The sequence below is a fragment of the Neomonachus schauinslandi genome, chromosome 8, assembly GCF_002201575.2.
Source record: "Neomonachus schauinslandi chromosome 8, ASM220157v2, whole genome shotgun sequence".
Classification (NCBI taxonomy): Eukaryota; Metazoa; Chordata; class Mammalia; order Carnivora; family Phocidae; genus Neomonachus; species Neomonachus schauinslandi.
Genome location: NC_058410.1, coordinates 84792734 through 84818458, shown reverse-complemented (window position 1 = coordinate 84818458; position 25725 = coordinate 84792734). Strand labels below are relative to the sequence as shown.

Here is a 25725-nt window from a genome sequence, read left to right as displayed (position 1 = left end):
TCTGAACACCCCAGAAATTTATGTAAAGACTGAGAGACCAAACTGCACAACTAGAGGGAAAGAAGAGGCCACATTGTGGAAGGTAGGAGGTGCGGAGATGTGATTTGAGGGGGAAAAGTATTGTGGGTTCTGTGGAGGGGAGGGAGCCCTGATCATAGACAGAGGTGAGAGAGAAAGAGAAAGGGAGTGAACGGGAGCACAGTGTACAGGGAGCTGCACAAGAAAACCACTTCCTCCAAACCACTGACTGGGAAAATGAGAGGAGCTGATTATAATGAGTTTTTACAACTAGTGAAATTCAAATATTGAAGTTTTAAAAGTCCACACTGTGGCTGGTGTGGAGCCTGGTGGGCACAGCAGTGCTCCTGTGGAGGAGAGCAGAGGCCCAGGAGCAGATGGAGCGATCTGAGGATCTCCTGGGAGGCACTAAGAGAGAACTTTCCCCCTTCTTGGAGCACATCGGGGAGAGGTGGCACTGCCTCTCAGGGGACAAAAGAGCTGGTAAGTGCCATCACATTGCCCAGTTCCTTAGGATAGGGCCAGAGACACCTGCCGAGGGCAGCTACACTGGATGCCTGCTTTTTGTTGTGCTTTACTCTAAACTCCAACCTACTACACATTGGTGTAACTGCCCTTCTGGGACAAACCAGCACCAGCCACAGTGCAGCAAGATCCTCCCCCAGAAGACCAACACAAATACCGGGGCACACACCAAGTCTACTGACCATAGAGTGCTGCAAAGCTTCAGCTCTATTGGAAATAACATCAGGCTTCTTTTAACAAGCAGATCAGAGCACACCTACTTAAAACTTGCCACACGCTGGACAAGGTCCAAACACTCCCTACTGCAGGCAAGGAGAAACTCTACAGAGGACTGACTTGAGGGAAAGAGCAGCCAAAACACAGCAGCAGAGTGACCTAGACAAAATGCCAATACAGAGGAATTTACCCCAAAAGAAAGAACAAGAAAATGTCATGGAGAGGGATCAAATTGAAACAGATGCAGGTAACATGCCTGAACCAGAATTTAAAACAACAATCATAAAAATACTAGCTGGGCTTGAGAAAAGCATAGAAGACACTAGGGAGTCCCTTACAACAGAGATAAAAGACCTAAAAACTAGTCAGGCTGAAATAAAAATGTTACAATTGACATGCAAAACTGACCAGATATAATGACCACAGGATGGATGAATCAGGAATTAATCAGTGATACAGAAGATAAAATTTTGGAAAATAATGAAATTGAAAAGAAGAGGGAGAGAAAAATATTGGATCACAACTTTGTGGTAGACTTAGGGAACTCAGTGACTCCATAAAGCATAATAATATTTCTATTATAGGAGTCCCAGAAGAAGAAGAGAAGGAAAAGGGGGCAGAAGGTTTATTTGAGCAAATTATAGCTTAAAATTTTCCTAATCTGGGAAAGGAAACAGACATCCAAATCCAAGAAGTACTGAGAACACCCATCAAAATCAACAAAAGCAGGCAAACACCAAGACATATTGTGGTAAATTTTGCAAAATACAGAGATAAGGAAAAAATCCTAAAAGCAGCAAGGGAAAAGAAATCCCTTACTTAATAGGGAAGACAAATAAGGTTAGCAGCATACCTATCCACAGAAACTTCACAGGCCAGAAGAGAGTGGCAGGATATATTCAATGAGCTGAATGGGAAAAATCTGCAGCCAAGAATATCTTATCCAGCAAGGCTATCATTCAGAATAGGAGAGAGAAACAGTTTCCCAGAAAAACAAAAGTGAAAGGAGTTCGTGACCACTGAACCAGTCCCATAAGGAATATGAAAGGCGACTCTTTGAGTAGGAAAAAAAGACCAAAAGCAACAAGACTAGAAAGGAACAGAGAAAACCTCCAGAAAGAACAACTTTACAGGTAACAAAATGGCACTAAATTCATATCTATCAATAATCACTCTGAATGGAAATGGACTAAATGCTCCAAAGCCATAGGATATCAGAATGGATAAAAAACAAGACCCATCAATATGCTGCCTACAAGAGACTCACTTTAGATCTAAAGACACATGCAGATTGAAAGTGAAAGGATGGAGAACCATTTATCATGCTAATGGATGTCAAGAGAAAGTCAGCATAGCCATACTTATATCAGACACACTAGATTTTAAACCGAAGACTGTAACAAGAGATGAAGAAGGGCATTATATCATAATTAAGGGGTCTATCCATCAACAAGATCTAACAATTGTAAATATTTATGCCCCCAACTTGGGAACACCCAAATATATAAATCAATTAATAATAAACATAAAGAAACTCATGGGTAGAATACCATAATAGTAGGAGACTTTAACACCCCACTTACAGCAATGGACAGATCATCAGATCAGAAAATCAACAAGGAAACAATGGCTTTGAACGACACACTGGACCAGATGGACTTAACAGATATATTCAGAACATTTCATCCTAAAGCAGCAGAATACACATTCTTTTCGAGTGCACATGGAACATTCTCCAGAATAGATCATGTACTAGGTCACAAATCAGGCCTCAACAAATACAAAAAGTTGAGATTATACCTTGCCTATTTTCAGACCACAACATTATGAAACTTGAAGTCAACCACAAGAAAAATTTGGAAAAAAACCACAAATACATGGAGGTTCAAGAACATCATACTAAAGAATGAATGGGTTAACTAGGAAATTAAAGAAGAAATAAAAAAGTACATGGAAACAAATGAAAATGAAAACATGACAATCCAAAACCTTTGGAATGCAGCAAAGCCTCTCATAGGAGGGAAGTACATAGCAATAAAGGCCTATCTCAAGAAGCAAGAAAAATCTCAAACACACAATCTAACCTAAAGGAGCTAGAAAAAGAACAGCAAATGAAACTAAAGTCACCAGATGAAGAGAAATAATAAAGATAGGAGCAGAAATAAATGATACAGAAATAACAGCAACAACAACAACAAACCTCAGTAGAACAGATCAGTGAAAATAGGAGCCAGTTCTTTGAAAGAATTAATAAAACTGATAAACCCCTAGCCAGATTTATCAAAAAGAAAAGAAAAAGGACCAAAATAAATAAAATCATGAACGTAGGGCACCTGGGTGGCTCAGTCAGTTAAGTGTCTGACTCTTAATTTTGGCTAAGGTCATGATCTCAGGGTCATGAGATTGAGCCCCATGGTAGGCTCTGTGCTGGGTGTGGAACCTGCTTAAGATTTCCTCCCTCTGCCTCTGCGCCTCCCCTCTTGTGCTTTCTCTCTCCCTAAAAAAATTAAAAAACAAATAATAAATAGATAGATAAAATCATGAATGAGAGAGGAGAGATTACAACCAACAGCACAGAAATACAAACAATTATGAGAGAATATTATGAAAATTTATATGCCAACAAATTGGGCAATCTGGAAGAAACAGATAAATTCCTAGAAACATATTAACTACCAAAACTGAAATAGGAAGAAACAGAAAATTTGAACAGACCCATACCCAGGAAAGAAATTGCATCAGTAATCAAAAACTCCCAACAAACAAAAGTCTCAGGCTAGATGGCTTCCCAGGGGAATCCTACTAGACATTTAAAGAAGAGTTAAAACCTATTCTTCTCAAACTGTTCCAAAAAACAGAAATGGAAGGAAAATTCCAAACTCATTCTATAAAACCAGCATTACCTTGATTACAAAACCAGACAAAGACCCCATTAAAAAAGGAGAATTAGAGGTCAATATCCCAGATGAACATGGATGCAAAAATTCTCAACAAGATACTAGCAAACGGAATCCAACAGTACATTAAAAGAATTATTCACCACGATCAAGTGGGATTTATTCCTGGGCTGCAAGGATGGTTCAATAATCACAAATCAACATGATACACCGTGTTAATAAAAGAAAGGATAAGAACCATATGATTCTCTCAATGCAGAAAAAGCATTGGACAAAATACAGCATTCATCTTGATAAAAACCCTCAACAAAGTAGGGATAGAGGGAACATACCTCAACATCATAAAGGCCATATATGAAAGATCCACAGCTAACATAATCTTCAATGGGAAACTGAGAGCTTTTCCTCTATGGTCAGAAACAAGACAGGGATGTCCACTCTCACCATTACTATTTAACATAGCACTGGTAGTACTAGCCTTAGCAATCAGACAACAAAGGAAATAAAAGGCATCCAAATTGGCAAAGAAGAAGTCAAACTTTCACTATTTGCAGATGACATAATACTCTACCAAAAATTGCTAGAACTGATACATGAATTCAGTAAAGTTGCAGGATACAGAATCAACATACAGAAATCTGTTGCATGTCTATACACCAATAATGACACAGCAGAGAGAGAAATCAAGGAATCAATCCCGTTTGTACTTGCACCAAAAACAACAAATACCTAGGAATAAACCTAACTAAAGAGATAAAAGACCTGTAGTCTAAAAACTCTAAAATGCTGATGAAAGAAATTGAAGATGACATAAAGAAATGGAAAGACATTCCATGCTCAATTGAAAGAACCAATATTGTTAAAATGTATATACTACCCAAAGCAATCTAGACATTTAATGCAATACCTATCAAAATGCCACCAGCATTTTTGCACAGAGCTAGAATAAACAATCCTAAATGTGTATGAAACCACAAATGACTGTGATAGCCAAAGCAATCTTGAAAAAGAAAAGCAAAGCTGGAGGCATCACAATTCTGGATTTCAAGCTGAATTAAAAAGCTGTAGCCATCAAGACAGTATGGTACTGACAAAAAAACAGACATAGATCAATGCAACAGAATAGAAAATCCATAAATGGACCCATAATTATATGATCAACTAATCTTTGACAAAGTAGGAAAGAATATCCAATAGAAAAATCCAATTTGTCTTTTCAACAAATGGTGTTGGGAAAACTGGACAGCAACATGCAGAAGAATGAAACTGGACCACTTTCTTACACTATACACAAAAATAAATTCAAAATGGATGAAAGACCTAAATGTGAGACAGGAAACCATCAAAAATCCTAGAGGAGAATGTAGGCAGCAACCTCTTTGATGTCGACCATAGCAACTTTTTTCTAGGCATGTCTCCTGAGGCAAGGGGAAAAAAAGCAAAAACGAACTATTGGACTTCATCAAGATAAAAAGCTCCTACACAGCAAAGGAAACAATCAACAAAACTAAAAGGCAACTTTGGAATGAGAGAAGGTATTTGCAAATGACGTATCAGGTAAAGTGTTAGTATCCAAAATATATAAAGTACTTGAAAACTCAACACCCAAAAAACAAATAATCCAATTAAAAATGGGCAGAAGATGTGAACAGACATTTCTACAAAGAAGACATTGCAGATGGCTAACAGACACATGAAAATATGTTTATCATCACTTATTATCAGGGATATACAAATCAAAACTACCATGAAATATCACCTCACACCTGTCATAATGGCTAAAATTAACAACACAGGAAACAACAGATATTGGCAAGGATGTGGAGAAAGGGGAACACTCTTACACTATTGGTGGGAATGCAAACTGGTGCAGCCACTCTGGAGAAGGCTATGGAGGTTCCTCAAAAAGTTAAAAATAGACCTACCCTAGGACCTAGCAATTGTACTACTAAGTATTTACACAAATGATAGATACAAAATGCTGATTTCAAGGGACACATTCGCCCTGATGTTCATAGCAGCATTATCAATATTAGCCAAATTATGGAAGAGCCCAAATGTCCATTGACTGATGAATGGATAAAGAAGATGTGGTAAATATACATACAATGGAATATTATTCAGCCATCAAAAAGAATGAAATCTTGCCATTTGCAACAACATGGATGGAGCTAGAGTGTATTTTGCTAAGTGAAATGAGTCAGTCAGAGAAAGGCAAATACCGTATGATTTCATTCATATGTGGAATTTAAGAAACAAAACAGATGAACATAGGGAGGAGGAAAGAGAGATGAAGGCAAGCCATAAGAGACTCTTAACTATAGAGAATAAACTGAGGGTTGCTGGAGGGGAGGTGGGTGCCGGGATGGTTTAAATGGATGATGGGTATTAAGGAGGGCACTTGTGATGATCACTGGGTATTATATGTAAGTGAAGAATCACTATATTCTACTCCTGAAACTATTACACTCTGTTAACTAATTAGAATTTAAATAAAAACTTGAAACATTAAAAAGAAATGGAATATCTGACTCATGAATAAAACTGCTAAAAATTAAGAAAAAATAAAAAGAGATACAGTATAGACCCTGAAACCATATCAATAAACTTTTTGCACTCTTAAAAATAAAGTATAATTTATTTCTAAAAATATCTGAAGTTATCTAGTATTTTATACTCTAAAACCAAGAATCTAAATATACATCAATTATAAGTTGAATATCCATTCCCCTGCACTTGTTTTTTGTTGCCAAGTTATCAGTGTATAATATTCTAAACTTAAAGTCCCCCTTGTTACGCTGAATATATTTCTCTATTGTTTAATGGCATCTATTGTTGCTGTGAGAAATCTGCTTGGTCTAACGTTTAATTACTATTTCTATTGGTAATCTGTCTTCTCTCCTGAGAGCTGGTATGAATGTCTCTTAATTCTTGATTTTTTTCTAGTTTAACTATGCTGGGTCTAGGTGTGAATATGTTTTCATAGATCCTGCTTGGTTCTTATAGTTCACTTTCTATTTGAGCATGCATGTCTCTATTCAATTTTCAAAAATTCACAATACTTTTCAAATATTACTTTTTTGTGATTCTATTGTTTCCTTTTGGAAGTCTTATTTGTCTTTTAGTCTATCCTATAGATTTCTTAACACTTGGGTGACCATATAATTTATTGTCTAAATTAGGACATATTTGAGAGTTAAAAGGATTGTCACTAACAATTACATCAGGGCAATGGATATAAATTGGAACTCTACCAAGCATACTGCGGTATATGATCTATTTACCATTTTTACAGATTTTATTCCCTATGTTGTGATCTGGGTGAATCCTCAGTAATATTTTCTAATTGATTATTTTCTCTTTTATTGTCTCTGTTCCAAAGTTTACCAAGTCTTTTGAATTTTTATTTCAGTCCATGGATTTTTCATTTCCAATATGTCTAGTCTTTCTGCTTTTAATTTGACTTCTTTCATTTCTGTTTCTCATTGTTTTTATATAAATTTTTAATATAATTTGTATAATTTTCATTTTAATCCTTAGGCATTCAAAGCATATTTATACTAAAGTTTTGGCTAGATAGTTTCATAAATTTTTACCTGGAATGAAATTTTGTTGCAGTTGTTGATTTTTGTCTGGGTCACATTCACAGCATTAGAATTCTCCATGTGTTTTGAAATTTTGTTTTGCAGCCTCATTTTGAATGAGGCTTCTTCTTCTTTCTCTTCACACTTCTCTGTCTAGTGGTTTTGTAGCTTTATTTTCTCAACTTCCTGAACCCCAGCTCTAACCCAGGTACTGTACAGAATCGCAGAACACCTGGCCATGGTCTCAGTAGGGTTAGGACATCAGGTTCTAGGCTAGGGGCAGTTGACACAGTTCCTCAGGTGCATTGAGTGTTGGGTCCTCTTGCTTCTGAAGCAGTCTACCAAGTCATTACCGCAGGTAGTGTGTGGCTGCACATTTCCAACCTCCTTTTCCCAGAAGGAGCCTCACCTTGCACCTGTTTTCAAACCTGGCTCCAGTCTTCTCATTTCTATAGAACACCTTCAGTGTTCCTTCCCCGAATTGCCAGCTGCCACTGCCTGTTCCAGGACTAGAGCCCAGCATGCCTGTGACCTCGGTTCTACCCAACTTTGGGTTTCTCTTCTATTTTGGGTACACAGCAATGCTTAACAGGTTTTGAACCCAGACATGGGTTTTAAGGTTTTTGCTTTTATATCTTTATATACTTTTGCTATGTGTTAGATCGAGAAGGTACATTAAAGCAGGAACTAACTGTTCTATTTTGACCAGAATACATACAATTTTAAAATAAAGAAGTACACTGTATTTTTTTTAAACTAAAATGGGTGATTATGAAGTATCCAGATTTACCAAGTTTGGAGGACATTTAGAGGTATATATTTTTTGTACAAGTCTCTGAAACATTTTTGTAAATAGGCAATAGTGGTAGTACTAATGGAATGAACAGAACCCTTTGTCTACAGGATGGTTTAAAATAACTTTTGCCAAACTGCAGTTATTTCTTTCCTAAATTACATCATATGGAAATCTTTTCTATTAGCTGAAACATTTTCTGGTGCTATATGACATTGTAACTTGGCTATTTTGAAATGAGACATATTTTACTCAGTTAAAAAAGACAAATATTAAATTTTCCATGTAAAACAGTTATGACATCTGCAGAAAAAAGAAGAAAAGGAAGAAGGAAGAAAAAAGCACATTCCCTCCAGTATTTTGAATAGTACCTGGCCCTTAGTAAATATTTGTGGAAAAAATGAAAGGATAAGTATCTGAGTCTCACGCCATTGCTGGTTAGCACTGCAGAGTCAAGGGAGTAGGGTAGGGAATATGTTGTGGATAGGACAGGGATAAGGGCAGCATGAGGGCTCACAGATATAAGGTAATGGATCAGGTGAGAGTGAGAGGCAAAGCGAAGCACAGAGTTAGAGTAATTGTCAGAGTGTTTGTTGTTCTATACCTGGTTGTAAAAAAACAGTGATTTTTTTTTTATTTTGACATTTTTATGTGGTTGTGAGTTCTCTGAGTCACATCAAAACCATTATGCCAACTCAGCCATGTCTAAATGTCCTGCTTCCCATTTTGAGCCTATTTTACTGAGCTCTACTCGTCACTCAGAGGTGAGGAGACAGGCCACAGGGTGAGGTTATATATAGATATCCTCCAGACTGTGGAGGGAACACATTTGGAGAAGAGAAGTACATGAGTCATCCCCCTGCTGCAGTCCCTGCATCGTGGAACCTAAAGAGAAGGTCCATTCAAGGCTATATTGGAATGAACAGCAGTTTCCAGCAACATGACTTTACCAATCTTTATGTCACCCAAGCCCCTAGAGGAGAAACAAGAGAATAGGTTGGATCTTAAGGAATCAGCCAGACAGAATGACTCTGACTGAGTCACTGTGGCCTCCGCCTCAACTCTGTGAATATCCTAGCCCCTGTGTGTAACAGCAGTGGGCCTTCAGTTTCTAAATTGCTATGTGGGAAGCAAGTAAGGACCTCTCTTTGGGTCATTTATTCCCAAGACCCACTCCCAAGAGCAGAACTCTTCAATAACTACTGACTCAACCATTTTATCATATTAAAGGAAACAAAATAGGGTGTATGAAAATATTTTAATGCGCAGGTCTCACTCAACAAAGTTTTCTCTGAGTCATTGTATACTCTAAGTTATAACATACTCTATAGCTCAACATAAGTACATTCCTTTTAATTCTTCATAGGTTGACACTTGCTCTTTATTTATTAGCCAAAGACTAAATAAAACTTTGAGCAATCTCCTGAATAGGTGGGGAAACCAGTTCCAGTAGGTTCAAATGACTCCTACTTAGACTAGGAACTGGAAATCTGTATAAACACTGTGAGGAAGCTGGGCCAAGACTAAACCAATCAGAATTAAAGTAAGACAGGGAGGGGAGTTACACCACAAATTCTCATGTCTGTTGGCTTTATTGCTGTAGCATTAGCATTAAAAAGGGTCATAGTTGCTTCTTTAATTTCTGTGTCATTGAAAAGAATTAGCCAGGGGAATGGTTTATTCATCCTTGTGATTCATAGATTATTTTAACTGGGAAGAAGAGCATTTATGTTTGTTTAGTGCCTCGTGCATGGGATTTTCCTTACATTAGCTCATTTTATCCCCATATTAATGGTTTGAGATACATTTTATCTTTTTACACATAAGGAAATTATAGATGGGAGGTAAATAACTTGGCTGAGGTCATCAGCTTTAAGTTGGAGAGCTATTACTGAAACTCAGGAAGGCTGTATAGGATCATGAATAAGACGTGTAAGTCACTTAAGTCTGTGGAGTTTGTTAAGCTGCTTAACTTCCTGTGCCTCAGTTAACTCAGTTTTAAATCAGGAATAATATTCATACCTCCTCTTATGGTTGTTATAAGTTAAGATTTTACAGCGTAGTTTGACACATAGGCATTTTCGTTTATTATCGGTGGGAGTATGAATTGGTATTTCCTCTTTGGGAGGCAACTTGGTAATTGCTTAAATGGGAAGCCTAATACATCACCATTATTACTGTTGTTAAAAATTTGTAATGTAATTGAGAAACACATGGACAAATTAAAAAATTTAAATTAAAAAATTTTAAATGTGCATTTTCTCTCTCCCAGCAATTCTAATCTAGGAATTTATCCTTCAGATATGTTCACACATATGCATGAAACTATTTATACATGATGTTCATTTTGGCACCAGTAGTAATAGCAAAGACTAAGAAAACAGAAAAATCAATTAGGAACAGATTAAATTAAGATATGTAAAATGTACTGTATGACCTCTAAGATACATTGCGAATTGAAAGAAAAGGTGGCATATTATTTGTACAATTCTGCCATTTGGATATAAGAGTGTGTGTGTAATACAAATACCAATACTTTTATGTACCTTAAGTATTTTTTCAATTATATACAAGGAACTGTTTACCACTGTTAGCATTTGGAGAAGGAGGTTGAAGAGATAATTTCTTATGGAAATATTTTTTTTTAAATACAAAAGAATCAATTTTTAAAAATACTACAATATTGCATTATTGAACTAAGGAGAACTGTTAGCTACTCATATGCAGTTGGATTGAGATAATCCCCCAATCCTGGTAGGCAGGACCCTTTTAGTGAAACGTAGGGGCTGTAAGAACCTGGCTGCCCATGTGGAGATCCAGAATATGCCCCTGAGTGTCAAAGAAAGATTGAGATTCACTACAATTTTATCAGCACAATTAGGACTTAAAAGAAGCATCTAGAACACATTTCTGTATTTCTTTCATATTTTATGACTCTTCTTTCTAAATCCTACTATTTCTTCAGCCTCATCTCTGTATTAGTCAGCTCAGACTGTTGTAACAAAATACCATGACTGGATAGCTTAAACAAAAGGAATTTATATCTCACAGCTCTGGAGGCTAGCAAGTCCCAGATTAAGGTGCTGGCTGACAGTTTCCTGAATTCCCTGGTGAGGGCCCTTTTTTTTCCTTGTAGATGGCTGCCTTCTCACTGTGTTCACAAAGGGTGGAATTGGAGGAAGCAAGTTCTCTTAGGTCTCTTCTTTTATAACAGGCACTAATCCCACAAGGGGCCACACCCTCATGACCTCATCTAAACCTGATTACCTACCAAGAGCCACATCTCCAAATACCATCACATTGGGAGTTAGGGCTTTAAGATATGAATTTTGGGGGGACACAGTTCAGTCTATAGCACTTTCATTTGCGCTAAAATATTAAGCTTAAGTTTTATAATAGGATATTAACTGTATCAGCAGCTTGTTGTTTTCTAAAATTCATGAAATTTCCTTAATTAGCTATATAGAATGTCTATAATCCAGGTCAACTGCCTATAGTATCAGAATCTTAAACACCTTGTTTAAATGGTACATACTGAAAATCTGGCAGAGAGGTAGTTAAGAAAGATTGTCTTGGGTTATGCATGTATTCATTGCTGTATATACTCCAAATTCTCTTAATGTTTTTTCCTTAAAAAGGCCTTCCCTAAATGCAAGCTGGTGCAGCCACTCTGGAAAACAGTATGGAGGCTCCTCAAAAAGTTGAAAATAGAGCTACCCTACGACCCAGCAATTGCACTACTGGGTATTTACCCCAAAGATACAAATGTAGTGATCCGAAGGGGCATGTGCACCCCAATGTTTATAGCAGCAATGTCCACAATAGCCAAACTATGGAAAGAGCCAAGATGTCCATCAACAGATGAATGGATAAAGAAGATGTGATACACACACACACACACACACACTGGAATATTATGCAGCCATCAAAAAACCCCAAAATCTTGCCATTTGCAACGACGTGGATGGAGCCAGAGGGCATTATGCTAAGCGAAATAAGTCAATCAGAGAAAGACAAGTATCATATGATCTCACTGATATGAGGAATTTGAGAAACAAGACAGAGGATCATAGGGGAAGGGAGGAAAAAATTAAACAAGATGAAACCAGAGAGGGAGACAAACCATAAGAGACTCTTAATCTCAGGAAACAAACTGAGGGTTGCTGGAGTGGTGGGGGGTGGGAAGGATGGGGTGGCTGGGTGATGGACATTGGGGAGGGTAATGTGCTATGGTGAGAGCTGTGAATTGTGTAAGACTGATGAATTACAGACCTGTACCTCTGAAACAACACATTATATGTTAAAAAAACAAAACAAAACAAAACAGGGGTGCCTGGGTGGCTCATTCGTTAAGCGTCTGCCTTCGGCTCAGGTCATGATCCCAGGGTCCCAGGATCGAGCCCCGCATCGGGCTCCCTGCTCCGCGGGAAGCCTGCTTCTCCCTCTCACACCCCCCTTGCTTCTGTTCCCTCTCTCGCTGTCTCTCTCTCTGTCAAATAAATAAATAAATAAAATCTTAAAAAAAAAAAAACAACAACAAGAAGATAGTAGGAAGGGAAAAATGAAGGGGGGGAAATCAGAAGGGGAGACGAACCACGAGAGACTATGGACTCTGAGAAACAAACTGAGGGTTTTAGAGGGGAAGGGGTGGGGGGATGGGTTAGCCTGGTGATGGGTATTAAAGAGGGCACGTACTGAATGGTGCACTGGGTGTTATATGCAAACAATGAATCATGGAACACTACATCAAAAACTAATGATGTAATGTATAGTGACTGACATAATAAAATAAAATTAAAAAAAAAAAGGCTTTCCCTAATACTAGATGGAAACAAGAGGATATCCTCCCCTGCTTTAACTCTTGATGGATGCTAAGAAGAAAATTAACACTGCTATCACAATTTGTAACTTTTTTATTTTTATATCTTTTTTACTTTATTTTCTGACTCCTCTACAAAAATGTAAGCTCCATAAAGGCAGGGACTATGGCTATTTTGTTCACAAATGTGTCCCCAAACCCAGTACAAACACTTGCTAAATATGAACCAATGTTCTTGGATCAAGTTAGATCATAAGAAGGCTACATATCTGGACAATGACATCTTTGTATTGCTTTTATAGAACTGTCTCTCAATTGTTGGTCATGGATTTTTATCTTAGGTTGCTCTCAAAACTAACCATGCAGATTTAATTTATCTATTCATTGCGAAACCAATATTGATATTATTGATATCTTATTGCCTCTATTGTCACATAGGAGCTAGGTCTCTCCCAGGAAAATCTTATCCCTCAAATATTTGTAGGTAATTATTTTAAGTTATAAAACATTCATTAAGTATAATTAAGTTTCTATCTTAATTGCAGCTAAAAGAAAACTCCAGGTTTGATGCTCAAACATAGCCACTCTGATGACTCTTATTATTGGCATAGGCTTCCCCCTCCCAATTTTGGTTCTATTTAAGGAGTCCTATTGTAAATATCTCCTCCTTCTGTCTCTCTCTCTTTTTTTTAAGATTTTATTTATTTATTTGAGAGAGTGAGTGAGTGAGAGAGAGCAGGAGCCGGGGGAGGAGCAGAGGGAGAGGGAGAAGCAGACTCCCTGCAGAGCAGGGACTCAATTCTAGGACCCTGGGATCATGGGCCCAGCTGAAGGCAGACACTCAACCAACCGAGCCATCCAGGTGCCCCTCCTCCTTCTCTTTTTGAATAATTCATCTCAAATACTTTCTATATGAAGTAAAATGTGAGTACGTTAAATTGATGAAAATAAATTGTGTTGCTTTTGTGTTATTTTCCCATTTCTTTACTGCTAAGATTTGAGTCCATGACATATTTTGGTTTTTGGCTTAATATTATCAGCATCTGGTCTCTGTCTGTCCTTTCTCTTTTCTGTTTTCTCCTGTTCCCTCCCACCAAAGACATCTTTCTCTCCCATAATACCACTGTTGGCTGCCATCTCTTGTATCATGAACTGTCCCATAACATCTGACAGTATACCATACACACTTGCTTCCTCAGGATGTGCCTAGCTTTGCTTCCTCTTCTTTGTCCTGTGTATAGCTTGGCTATAAATATATTCTTGGCTTCATCTTCTCTACTTTACAATACCTCTAATGCTCCTGTAACACAAACTATTACCAATATAAAATCCGTGTCATTTGTTTCTTCTTTAATAATCCTTGAAGTCCATTTACTGGTAAAAATCCTTTTAAACCTTAGGAATAATACTCATCTATCACTAAACAGATTTTCTATATTTATAGATTAGATTATAATTATAGTGCCTTATTTTATTAGTTGTATTGATAAATAGCCCTACATAATTGTAAATTAAGCATTAGAAGTAGTCCCTTAGCCCTCTCTTGTCCAAACCAAAAATATAATTGTATATTATATAGTATATATAAAATATATAGCACACATACATATACACATGTACATTTTCCCCAAAGTCCTTTCAGAATAATATAATAAATTTACCAAAAGACAAAATTAGGATGATGAGAGGCAATTAGAAACTGGAAAAACATAGCATTAATTTGGCAACTGATTAACTACTTTTCTGTTGAGAAGATAAGAATCCAACCCTGAGAAGAACTAAGTCTCAATCTTTGACATTGTTTCCTCAAATGTGCAGGTATTAAAAAGAATTAAAATTGAGCACAGCGTTTCAAATTTATTACTCAGTATATAACATAGCAGGTACTAAATTGAATTGAAGAATGAAACTAAAGAAGGTATCATAGGAAAATAAAGTGGAATCTTGTAAAATTAAAGACCTCGTTTTTCATATAAATTGTTTAGTAGAAGTTGCTTAACTAGGAGTGTGGAAGAAAATTGCAAAGTCTCTTTATTTTAGACATGGTTGTATTCACACATGCTTCAACCTGGTAATAAATCAGCCTGGGAACCTTTTACATAAAGGGATGTCACTATAAATTAGCTTTTACATTTTATCTTAAGTAGTATCATCATAAAATATTTAATCAAGACACTAAAGCTGTCAAAGTAGGTGGATAATTTGAGACCTGGTGTGTAAAAAAGACCTGATTCTTTCATTCTTTCTTGTTATATAAATTTTGATCTGTGAATTTACCAGAAATTGCCACAGTAACAACAATAGATAACTTATTTACAAATTATAACTATAACAAATGTTTGGCAATCAGAGATGCTATTTAAATACTTTGGTTAGAAACTAACCAGAACAGACTAAATTTAAAGAAAATAACACACCAAAATGCTTTGTCTTATTTTGTTCTGAAACAAAGAAGAAGATATTCTTACCATGCAGATGGTTTTTTCCTATTCTTTCTTTTTTATTTAGGTTATCTTTCCATATATTTCTCAGTTTTTTTTACAGATTTGAATAATAATAATAATAATAATAATAATAATTTGACTTTACATACAAGATAAAAATTGATCTTTTCCACATTTTTTTTTAAGATTTTTTATTTATTTATCTGAGAGAGAGAATGGGAGACAGAGAGCATGAGAGGGAGGAGGATCAGAGGGAGAAGCAGACCCCCCACTGAGCAGGGAGCCCGATGCGGGACTCCATCCCGGGACTCCAGGATCATGACCTGAGCCAAAGGCAGTTGCTTAACCAACTGAGACACCCAGGCGCCCATCTTTTCCACATTCTTATTAGGCAGGGAGAGTAGGAAACAGATAAAGAAACTGAAGCCTAGAAGGGTCACTGGGTGTCCCTTCTGTCCTGGCTTCTTATACTTCAGAAGGCTGCATGAGCCCATCTTATGGCTACTTGTGAGGATTACCATTTTGTTTGCTTCTTCCTAGTGGAGGATCCTTGCTTTCCTTTTCATTGGCTCTTTGACCCACAGGCTGCACCAGTTAACTATTGCCTGCCTTGGGCTCTTGACTTCTTCTATGACTGGTTTAGCTCTGCATTTCTGACTTTGATCTTTGACTTTACTGTTTGTTCTCTGCCTCCCTGCAACCACAGAGGCTATGAAAATCACTTCCTGCCATCTGCCCCAGTTCCTTGAGCCTATTTCAGCCAGGCCAGCTCTGTCCAGCCTCCTACCATGGGAGGAGGATTAGATAGCCTGCCTGGAGCAACGAAGTCTGGATGATAACACAAATAAAAGCACTTTTAGAATATGCCATTCAAATGGTTGAAAATGACAACCGTCACAAATTCTTAACTATTTTCAGTCATTACCAGCCTGGCTACATTGATCAAACAAATATTGTGAAGGTAGATCTGAGAATTCCTCTTACTTTTTAAAACTGAAGTAATAAATTCCCCAGGTAAAGACTTCAAACATCTGTTGACTTAATTAGAGAAGAAAGGCTTCAAGGATGAATTCTTTTCCTAAACTTGGTTGTCTTTTCAACAGATGATACATCTGAAACAATAGGTAGGGAGCAGATGTGGGATAGTCTGAGTCCTAGCTTGCATTTGGCAAAACTCTGACTACAGAGTGAAACCATTAAAGATGTTGTCAGTGAGACTGATGATGTTACGCATTGTGAATTGTCCTTGACAAATTATATAAAATGCACAATTCTTCTCCAAAGACACATCATGAATTGTAGCAAAATGTAACATACACTTTCTCAGGGGCAAGAATTTTATTAGTTCACTGAGGCGCATTCAGATTGAGTTAAGACAGATTCTGAAATAATTCTACTAAAATATGTCATTGTAAATAGGTTCAGAATCAAATGGAAAAAGAAGCATGAATGAACTGAGAAGGGGCTGTTTAAATAACACATGACCCTCTCCCAGTGTTTGATTCCCCCTTCCATATTGGAGTGAGGAAGGTGGGCCTTGCAGAAGCAGGTCCCAAGGGTTGTGAGATCATGGATGATAAACCTGAATCCAGAGAACCAGTCCAATGTTTTGGTCTGAGTTTCTTAAGCAGGAGTGACTTACTTTGTCCTATGAAGGAACCAGAGGCATATCTTCCTAGATGGATTGGGTCAAATTTCACCTCCCCTGCCCCCAGTTATTGATAACTTAAAATATTATTTTGTATTAAAATAGAAATAGATATGATATATAATTTTAAATTCCCATCAACTTTTAAAATGAAGAATAAGAATTCAAAGAAATCTTGAGCTTGCATTGATTGACCACCCCTCCAACTAATGGCATGCCTTTACCTGCCTTTGACTTAAGGATACTTATATGGATATGCTGAAAAAGAACAGAAAGATAGCAAAAAAGCTGTGTATCTAAGCATGGAGTCAGAATGGACAGGCAAGGTACAACCTTAGGAAGCTTGGAGCAACTCCAGAGACCAAAGCTGAAATCCATGCAAGATGAATAAATAAGCTAGTTCTCTTCCTTATTTCCTACCTGCCTCCTTTCCATAGAATTAAAGCAGAAAGTCATTGAGTCTCAGGGTTCAGAGAGACATTTTAGGGCCATTAAATTCGATCTTCTTATTACATAAAAATTCCACAAGAGTCTTAAGAAGTAGTTTTCAAGTGTCTTCTGGAATACTTTCAAAGACAAAGAACTCTTTACTATGTAAGGAAGCTCTTTCTACCTTCCAAGGATGTGAATTGTTTAGGAGGTACAGGGTTGTTATGAACACTAGTTTCTAAAGTCAGATAGTAAGAAGAAAAATTGGCCTTAGGAATCTATTTATCCTGACTTCTCATTCAGTGCTTTTTTCCCACAAAACTTCAGTAGAAATACTTGATTATAAATTGGTCTAAAGGGAACTGACTTGGCAGCTGTAAGGGAAGTCCTAATTTAAGCCAGAGGGAAAAGAACAAATGACATCATAGGAAGTTATGAAACCGAATTCAGTAGAGAGACAGGCAGAGTTATTGACCACAACCTAAGACAACTTATTCTTCAGTAAAAATGTCCTAAGACCCACTAGTGGAATATTTCCTCCTTTTTTCCTCATTTTCCCCTCCTAAATTCAAGAGTTTGCAGGTGGCCCAGATACACACCATTACCTCAGAGGGGAAATTTTTAAAGCTATTGTCCTATTTTTAAATCAACAAAATTAAAGAATCTACAATAAATCACAAGTGATTCTAGCATTCTACAAAAAATTCTATAAAAATATCCACAAAAAATCCTACAAAAACAAAAATCACAGTCATTCTATAATTACCTCCAATTCTAGAGCATCAACTGCATATCACTTTCCAAAAAAAAATATATAGGACATTATTTTGAAGTGACAAAAATGTTGCACTTGTAATTAAGCAATGGATTCTTCTGTCTTATCAAGTGCAAAACTTCTGTAAAGATTTTATTTGTATTTTATACATAATATCCACCACTCTAGGATATCATCATCATTCCCCTTTAATGCCATATTAATTGAAAATCTATCCAAAGATAGGATATATATGAAAGCCAACCAAATTTGGGGATTCCCAGACTGACATTTAGCTCCTGCTCACCAGCCACTAAAAAGCTTATAGTGGAATGTGCCTGGTCTACTAATGTACATAGAGTTCTCAAACTCTTATTAGAGAGACCAGTGAGGAAAATCATCCTATTCATACAATAGCAGAAGAGACTCTAGTGATTCAAACCTCCTTAAAGCATGATTGGACATCCTAGGATAAGGAGACATGTGAGAAATATCATCAGCATTAAAGAGAACAAGCAAGGCCAACATATAGAAAACTGACTTGAGGAACTAATAATAATCTGAGCTATAAACTATTTTGAATTTACTTGTAAGTTCAACCACTATAATAGTCTTATGGGGTAGATACTGTATTATCCCATTTTATGGATGAATAAATTAAGACAGAGTGCATCCACGGGCCTGGCCTCACATGCAGGGAACAATCTGTTCATTCTATAGTGCCCCCTGCGTGAACCCCTAGGGTCACTTGGCTAGAATGGCTCCAGCAATTCTAAGAGAAACGAACTCAGAATGGAATTCAACCTTCTCCGCTTCAAAACAAAAAGCAGAAAGAAGCTACTTGGACTGAGAAGGCAAAGACCATGCTTAAAGCCGAAAAATTTTAAGATCAAATTATTAGCAGAAAAAGATAAATACAGTCTTTTCCACAACCCCCCCCCCCCTCAAAAAGACTTCATTACTGAACATAGTGTGGTGGAAGAACTGGAAAATAAATTATTGGTAGAAATGAGGAAGAGCAAAAATCCAGCAACAATTGGCCAAAACACATAATGATGTAGAGACTCCAACATTAGTTAAAGGAAGAGACACTTACACCTAATTTTATTGAAAAGCTCAGAGAAATAATGGAACCAGTTGAAAATGCAATGAACACTTTTAAATAAGAGAAGCTGATAAATGAAGAGCTTATTAAAGAAGAGAAAATAACTAATGAGTGCCATATCCAGAAAAACTGACACAGGGGCTTTGGGTCACTCAGAAACACAGAGAGATTTCATAGAAATGTCACGCAAAGTTCCTATAAACAAAGTACCATCACATGTTCTTCCAAGAGAAATATAGATTCTAAAAAACTCTTTCAACAAACAGGAAGATGACAAGGGCACTGGACTATGATGATTACTAGAACTTTGTAAGTGAGGAACAAACATAAAGAGAAGCCTACATTTATGGGAGAAATTCTAGAACACTACCCTGGAAGAACACAGGATGAAGTGCAACATCATGAAAAATGCTAGACAAATTTCTGACTCTAGGAGAAAGGGAAAAAAAAGTCTATTAAGAATTGGAAAACTAAAAACAGCAAAAATTTGGGGATTTTCAAGTTAAAGACAGGATATACTTATGCGTCTTCATAATAAACAAGAAGACAATGAAAGTAAAAAGAGGAACAAAGAAGAAAATTGCCAGTTGAAGCTTGCAAAAAACCAGAAAAGTATATAAATATCAATGAAATATGTTTCTTATATTTAAAAGCAGTTAAGAGAAAGAGAAAAATGTAGCAGAAGGAGCACCGGTGCTAGTTCAAACTAAAGTTACTATGAGAAAGTTATGCCCAGGAGAAATAAAAATAGGAAGGACTTCTGAGGCTTGAAAAGGAGACATGGGCAAAGGCAGAAACCAGGACAAACACCGGTGATGAAATTTCCAGGTTTCAAGAAAGAGATTTACATAACCTTGTATCAAAAATTCTAGATAGGCAAAGGAAGAGGAGAGGGCAGAAAACCAAGAAAACCAGGCAAATTAAGAGTGAAAACATGCTAGTAGAGATCCCTCTAGGCTTTACAAACTTATCAAAATTTGGAAAGAACGAACCAAAGATACAGGACCAACTTCTGGGCCACTTCTGCATATTCCCCACTGGGATCTTTCGACTTAGAGACAGGGACAACAGAGAACATGAGATAATGAACGTGGTATACAGTTGGTGAGAATGTTAGCAAATTCAATTATTCTGGGAAATATAGTGACAAAACATCTTTAAATAATACTAACCTCATCAGTTAATTATTAATTGCATTATATGTGAATTGGCAGGTATGAGGTTCCATACTGACATTGCCGTGAATATTTTCTATTTATATTAAGAAAATATTTAGTTTATAAGTTGGCCTGTGACTGATGTAAAAGCTATGGAAGCGAGTTTACATTACAAACATTACTTCATTTAATGCACAGCAAATTGAGAAGATTTTTGTTTCCTTATGGAATAACAAAATTAATTAGAACAAGTTCAGAGTGGTACTTTTTTAAACCAAAAATCTGTAACTTTTAGAACTTGGAGGTAAGTTGGCTTGAGTAAAAAAAAAAAAATGTAAAGTTTTCTTTTTAGAGTTCATACTTCTAATAACAAATTGATAGTTTGACAATTACTGCATTTTTGTATGATAAGCATTTTGCATTTGATGCAAAAAAACAAAAACAAAAACAAAGGAAAGAAAGAAAATGAAAAAGAAACTAAAACACAAAGTTCCCAAATGACACAAAACCGTTACACAGCTGACATTCAAACCCAGGCTGTCTTGTTCTAGAGTCCATTCTCTTAACTACTATCTATGCAGACCACCTCCAGTAGCAGCAAATTTTAAATAGCTAATATTCTATCTAAGTATCTAGTGGATACTGAGAAAGTGTTATAAACTTAAAATAAGAACAGGATACTCTGAGAAAGGAATAAACAGAAACCCAGAAAGAGTGCCTAGATGTGAAAAATGTGACTAAGTTGAATAAAACAATAAAAGGACCAGAAAAGCATTTCTCGGAGCTACCACCAGAGTAGTTCCAGGGGATTCGGTTTATGGAGGACCCCACATCTAGTGACTGAATCCAGCAGTCCCTGGAGCTGTTCCCATGGTTATGGAGTCAGGTTGCTGCTGCTGCTACAAAGGGGTCTGCGGTGACAGCTACCTTTGGTCCCTTGGGCCACCTAAGGACACAACCTGACAGCACCTTGCCTGCTGCACCTGCGGCGTATTTTGCCTCCTACCCTGGGGATTCCTTGTTGTTGCTGAGGAACTCGTGGGCACCAATAACTATACAACCTGCAGTTACTGAGGACTTACCCCATGGAACGATCCTTGACCGAAAGGAGACGGGACTGGGCACACACACTCTCACCCCTCAGAGGGACTGTGTGGAGACGCAGAGCTTTCCGCTTCCTTTCTGAGGCTGTGCTGTAGGACCCAGCGCTCAGCTTTTCACGAAGCTGTGGCCTTCTCCATAATGCTCTTTCCTCTCTTGCTTCGTACCCATTTTCTCTCTCTCCTGGTTCTCTGGCACTGCACTCCCCAGCAGTAAGCTTTTACCTCAGGTGCTGTCTTCTAGGAGATCCAGTCCATGACAAGTCTTCGAGAAGGGCAGAATCAATCCTGAAGCGTTACAGCGAGGACCACGCTTCCCAGAAGAAGCCTCATCTCGCGGGATCTCGGCCGTTCTTCTGAGGCAGGCCGGGGAGCCCCGGGATGAGAAACACCTGAGTGCCGGGGTACCAGAGGCACCTGCGCTCCTCTGTAAGGGGTCCAGCTCACGCCATCTGTCAGCCAGACCCCAGTGCTCATGCAAGCCTCGGCTCCTCTTGCCCCCTTAGAGTCACAGGGCAGCCGGCCTTGCCCCAGGGGCCCGGCCGGGTGTGGGGAACGGGCTCTGGCCCAAAGGCTGTGCAGGAGCCAACCACTGAGGCCAGATGCAGGGCGGGAACTGTGCATATGTGGGCTGGAAATCTACAGACTTCCAGGAAGGCTCACCAAGTGCCCAGAAAATGAATGAAAAAGACCATTTCCTAGACAAATCAGCAGGACATGCTGAGCAATAAACAAGAGCAACAAGTAAACAAAAGATCATAAAAGCTTCAACAGAAAAAAAAATATGTCATTTACAAAGGAACAAGAATCAGTCTGGCATGAGCACTGTTGGAGTCTAGAAAACAGGGGAGCAATGCCTTCAAAGATTACAATCGTCAAACTGCCAGCCAGGGTGAAAGCAAAACAAAACAAAGAAAAAATTCAGACATGCAAAGAATTAGATAATTTACCCCATACACATTTTTTATTTTTTATTTTATTATTTTTTTTAAAGATTTTATTTATTTATTTGACAGAGAGAGGCACAGCGAGAGAGGGAACACAAGCAGGGGGTGTGGGAGAGGGAGAAGCAGGCTTCCCGCAGAGCAGGGAGCCCGATGTGGGGCTCGATCCAGGACCCTGGGATCATGACCTGAGCCGAAGGCAGACGCTTAACGACTGAGCCACCCAGGCGCCCCCTCCATACACATTTTTTAAAAGAAGTTACCCAAGACTGTACTCCAGGAAAAGAGGCATATTCAAGAAAAAAAGAAGACAGACTGACGAGACAGTGATTTCCACTTGGAAGGGCAAAAAAGAGAAGTTCTAGGATCACAGGTAACCAGACAACTAAAAACAAAACCAGCCAGATTGGAACAGGAGAATGGAAGTCTGGGTAAAAAAGGATGCTGCATGGACTAGTATGATGTAGAGTCTGAAAATGTGAAGGAGATGATCAAGGCAAATGCTATAAGAAATCAAGAAAGCAATTTAAAATTTTAGGCAAAATACATAAGAAAGTCACTATCTAAAGAAGGAAGGGACGCCTGGGTGGCTCAGTCGTTAAGCGTCTGCCTTCGGCTCAGGTCATGATCCCGGGGTCCTGGGATGGAGCCCTGCCTCGGGCTCCCTGCTCGGCGGGAAGCCTGCTTCTCCCTCTCCCACTCCCCCTGCTTGTGTTCCCTCTCTCGCTGTCTCTCTCTCTGTCAAATAAATAAAATCTTTTAAAAAAATAAAAAATAAAGATGAAGGAAATTATAATGTTACATAATTTTAAATAATTGGGGAGTATACGAAAAGTTAATCCATTTGACCTCGATGCTTGGAATTGTCCAGCAGCGGCATAGGGTCATGAAATCAGGGAAGGAAGTGTAATTCCAGCCCACTATTTGGCAACATTATAATTTCCTTCATAGTGGACAGTATTTACAGAGTACTAGTAATAGAATGCTGTTTGTTGGTTTCCATCGTTTAGCATAATCTATATATAAAGCAAGAGAGATTTGGGTATGGTAGAAGGATAAAGTGTAATGATAAAGTCCAAGTGTAACTGATACAAGATAGGAAGTGGAAGGAGAGGGATGAAAGGAATGTTCATATTCTTATTTCACCGAATGGGGAAATAAGAAATACTGTTGAATGATGGAAAATTCAACCATGAGAATTAATAGATTACTTTGGGATAGAGTGCAATGAAAAGTGAAGAGGGATGCCCAGGATAGAATCCCAAAGAATATCAAAAGTTAAAAAAAAAAGCGTGAGGCAGTAAGCACAAACACCTGGAAGTCACAAAAAAGGAGGCAGAAGAGCAAATGAAGAAGGTGTTCTGACAAGGAAGTCTTGGGGAGAGGCTGAGCTCAACTGTAACAACTGCTGCTGAGGTCAAGCAAGATCAGGACTGGGTGTGTCCTTTGCATTTGGCGGCAGGGGGAAGAATGATGGGAGCTGTAGCCACAGAGCAGCGTGTTGACAAAGAAAGTGAGGCACAGTAGCAACAGATTTGGGTGATGCTACAGCTTGGGAGTGAAGGAGAGGAAAGGAGAAGGGTAGCAAACAAACAGTGACATTGGATCACAGGACCATTTTGGAGTTGTCAGGCGTCGAGGGAGATGGACACATTCAAATGCTGATTGGAAGTTGGTGGTGGAGAGGGAGGGGTTGATCCGGAAGGATGCGACGGGTGGGTGGACTCCAGAGACTAGAGGACGTTGTCCACAGAACAAGGCACTTCCTCCTCTGCAGGGGGAGGAAGGAGGTAGCAGATGATGTAATTACAGTTAGATGTGTAGCAGGCAGGAATTTGGGGAAGTTCCTGTCTGACAGCTTCTAATTCCTTTATGAAGAAAGAAGCCTGCCCATGTCTGCTGAGAGAGAACAAGCAAGCAGATTAGGACTTGCTTTATTGTGTAATTTTTCTTCAGCATTCAACAATCCAGGGCAGAGGCAAGGCAGGTGGAGAGCTGAGTCCATTCAGGATTGGGGTTTTGCCAGGTCGGTGCAAAAGGTGCAGAGGTATTTTCTGGGAGCGCAGAGGGAGGAAGGCAGGGACAGGCCAATTAGCAAAAGGCTGATTTTGCAAATAGTGAAAAGAATTTCAGCTATGTAATGAAATAAACTTTTTTAATGGAAAGCAGGAAACAAGAGGGTCATAAGTTGCACTTTGAATAACGAACCCAACACAAATTATGTTTACGTTCAGGGTTTATTAACCTAACCTGGGCTAGAGGAAAGCCCTGAATGCCCTCTTCTAAAGCTGGGTAATTGAAAATTCCAGAACGTAGGGATTCTCTCCTACTTAAGCTCAGTCTTTGCAGGAAATAGAGAAGCATCCTAGAGAAATAGGCTCAGCTCACTTGAAGAAGCCTCATGTTTAGGTGCCAACTGGGGCAGGAAACATCTGATTGTAAACTTCTTTGGAACTATTCCACTGTGATGGGAAAGATGCATGAAAATGTGGACTATTCTAGAAAAGGGCTTGATATTCCTGGAGGCAGCCAACTGGGCATTGTGCTTCCCTGGCCTCAGCTCTGCTCAGCTTTTCTGGAATGGCATTTTGGCAGCTCAAGTCCCTTCATCAGGCATCTGTGGGACTTCAGTGATGGTGCTGGCTCAGGAAAAGAGCTATGCCAGGTGATGATGAACTTTGGTCCAAAGACACTATGAGTTTGCAATGACTGCAGGAGCTGCTTTTGACTCAGGTCCTCTAAGAAGGTCTAACAGTCAGGATTCTGTGGCATGAAAACAAAGAGCTCCCCATATTAGGGGATGTTGAGGGATACAGGGCATTTCTGAAGATGATTGAGATGTGTAGTGGTGCTCACTGCTGCCATATACCCTGTAAAATAGACCTGACCAAAGTCTATTATTAGAGATTAATTTCAGCCTCTTTTCTTTGTTTGCTACTATTGCCTGCAAGCTCAGGAGCATCATTTAGCAATACACTGACACGTGCTTTTTGTACCAGAGGTGAGGCTGAGAGGAGAAGGGAACTGCGGACTTACTCAAGTCCAAGGATTCTTATTCATTAGGGCGCAGGGTCTATTTCCTTTCTTCTTTTTCTTCTGAAACCTCACATTATCTGGGTCTCCTTTGAGATTTTTATCTCCTTTCACTTTGAACTATAGTTATTTATTTAAATGTCATCTCCTCTTACACTTTTGGCCAGATTTTGCAAAACGGCTGTGGTGGGTACATTTGACCTGCAGGTTTTTTTTTTTTTTTTCCTTTTACCTCACATAGAACTTTAAAAAACAAAAA

At 38.3% G+C, this 25725-nt stretch overlaps 1 pseudogene; it reads left to right on the top strand.

Moving 5' to 3' along the window:
• The first annotated feature begins 927 nt into the window (after positions 1-927).
• Positions 928-20288, top strand: LOC110582035 (annotated as a pseudogene).
• The last annotated feature ends 5437 nt before the right edge of the window (positions 20289-25725 follow it).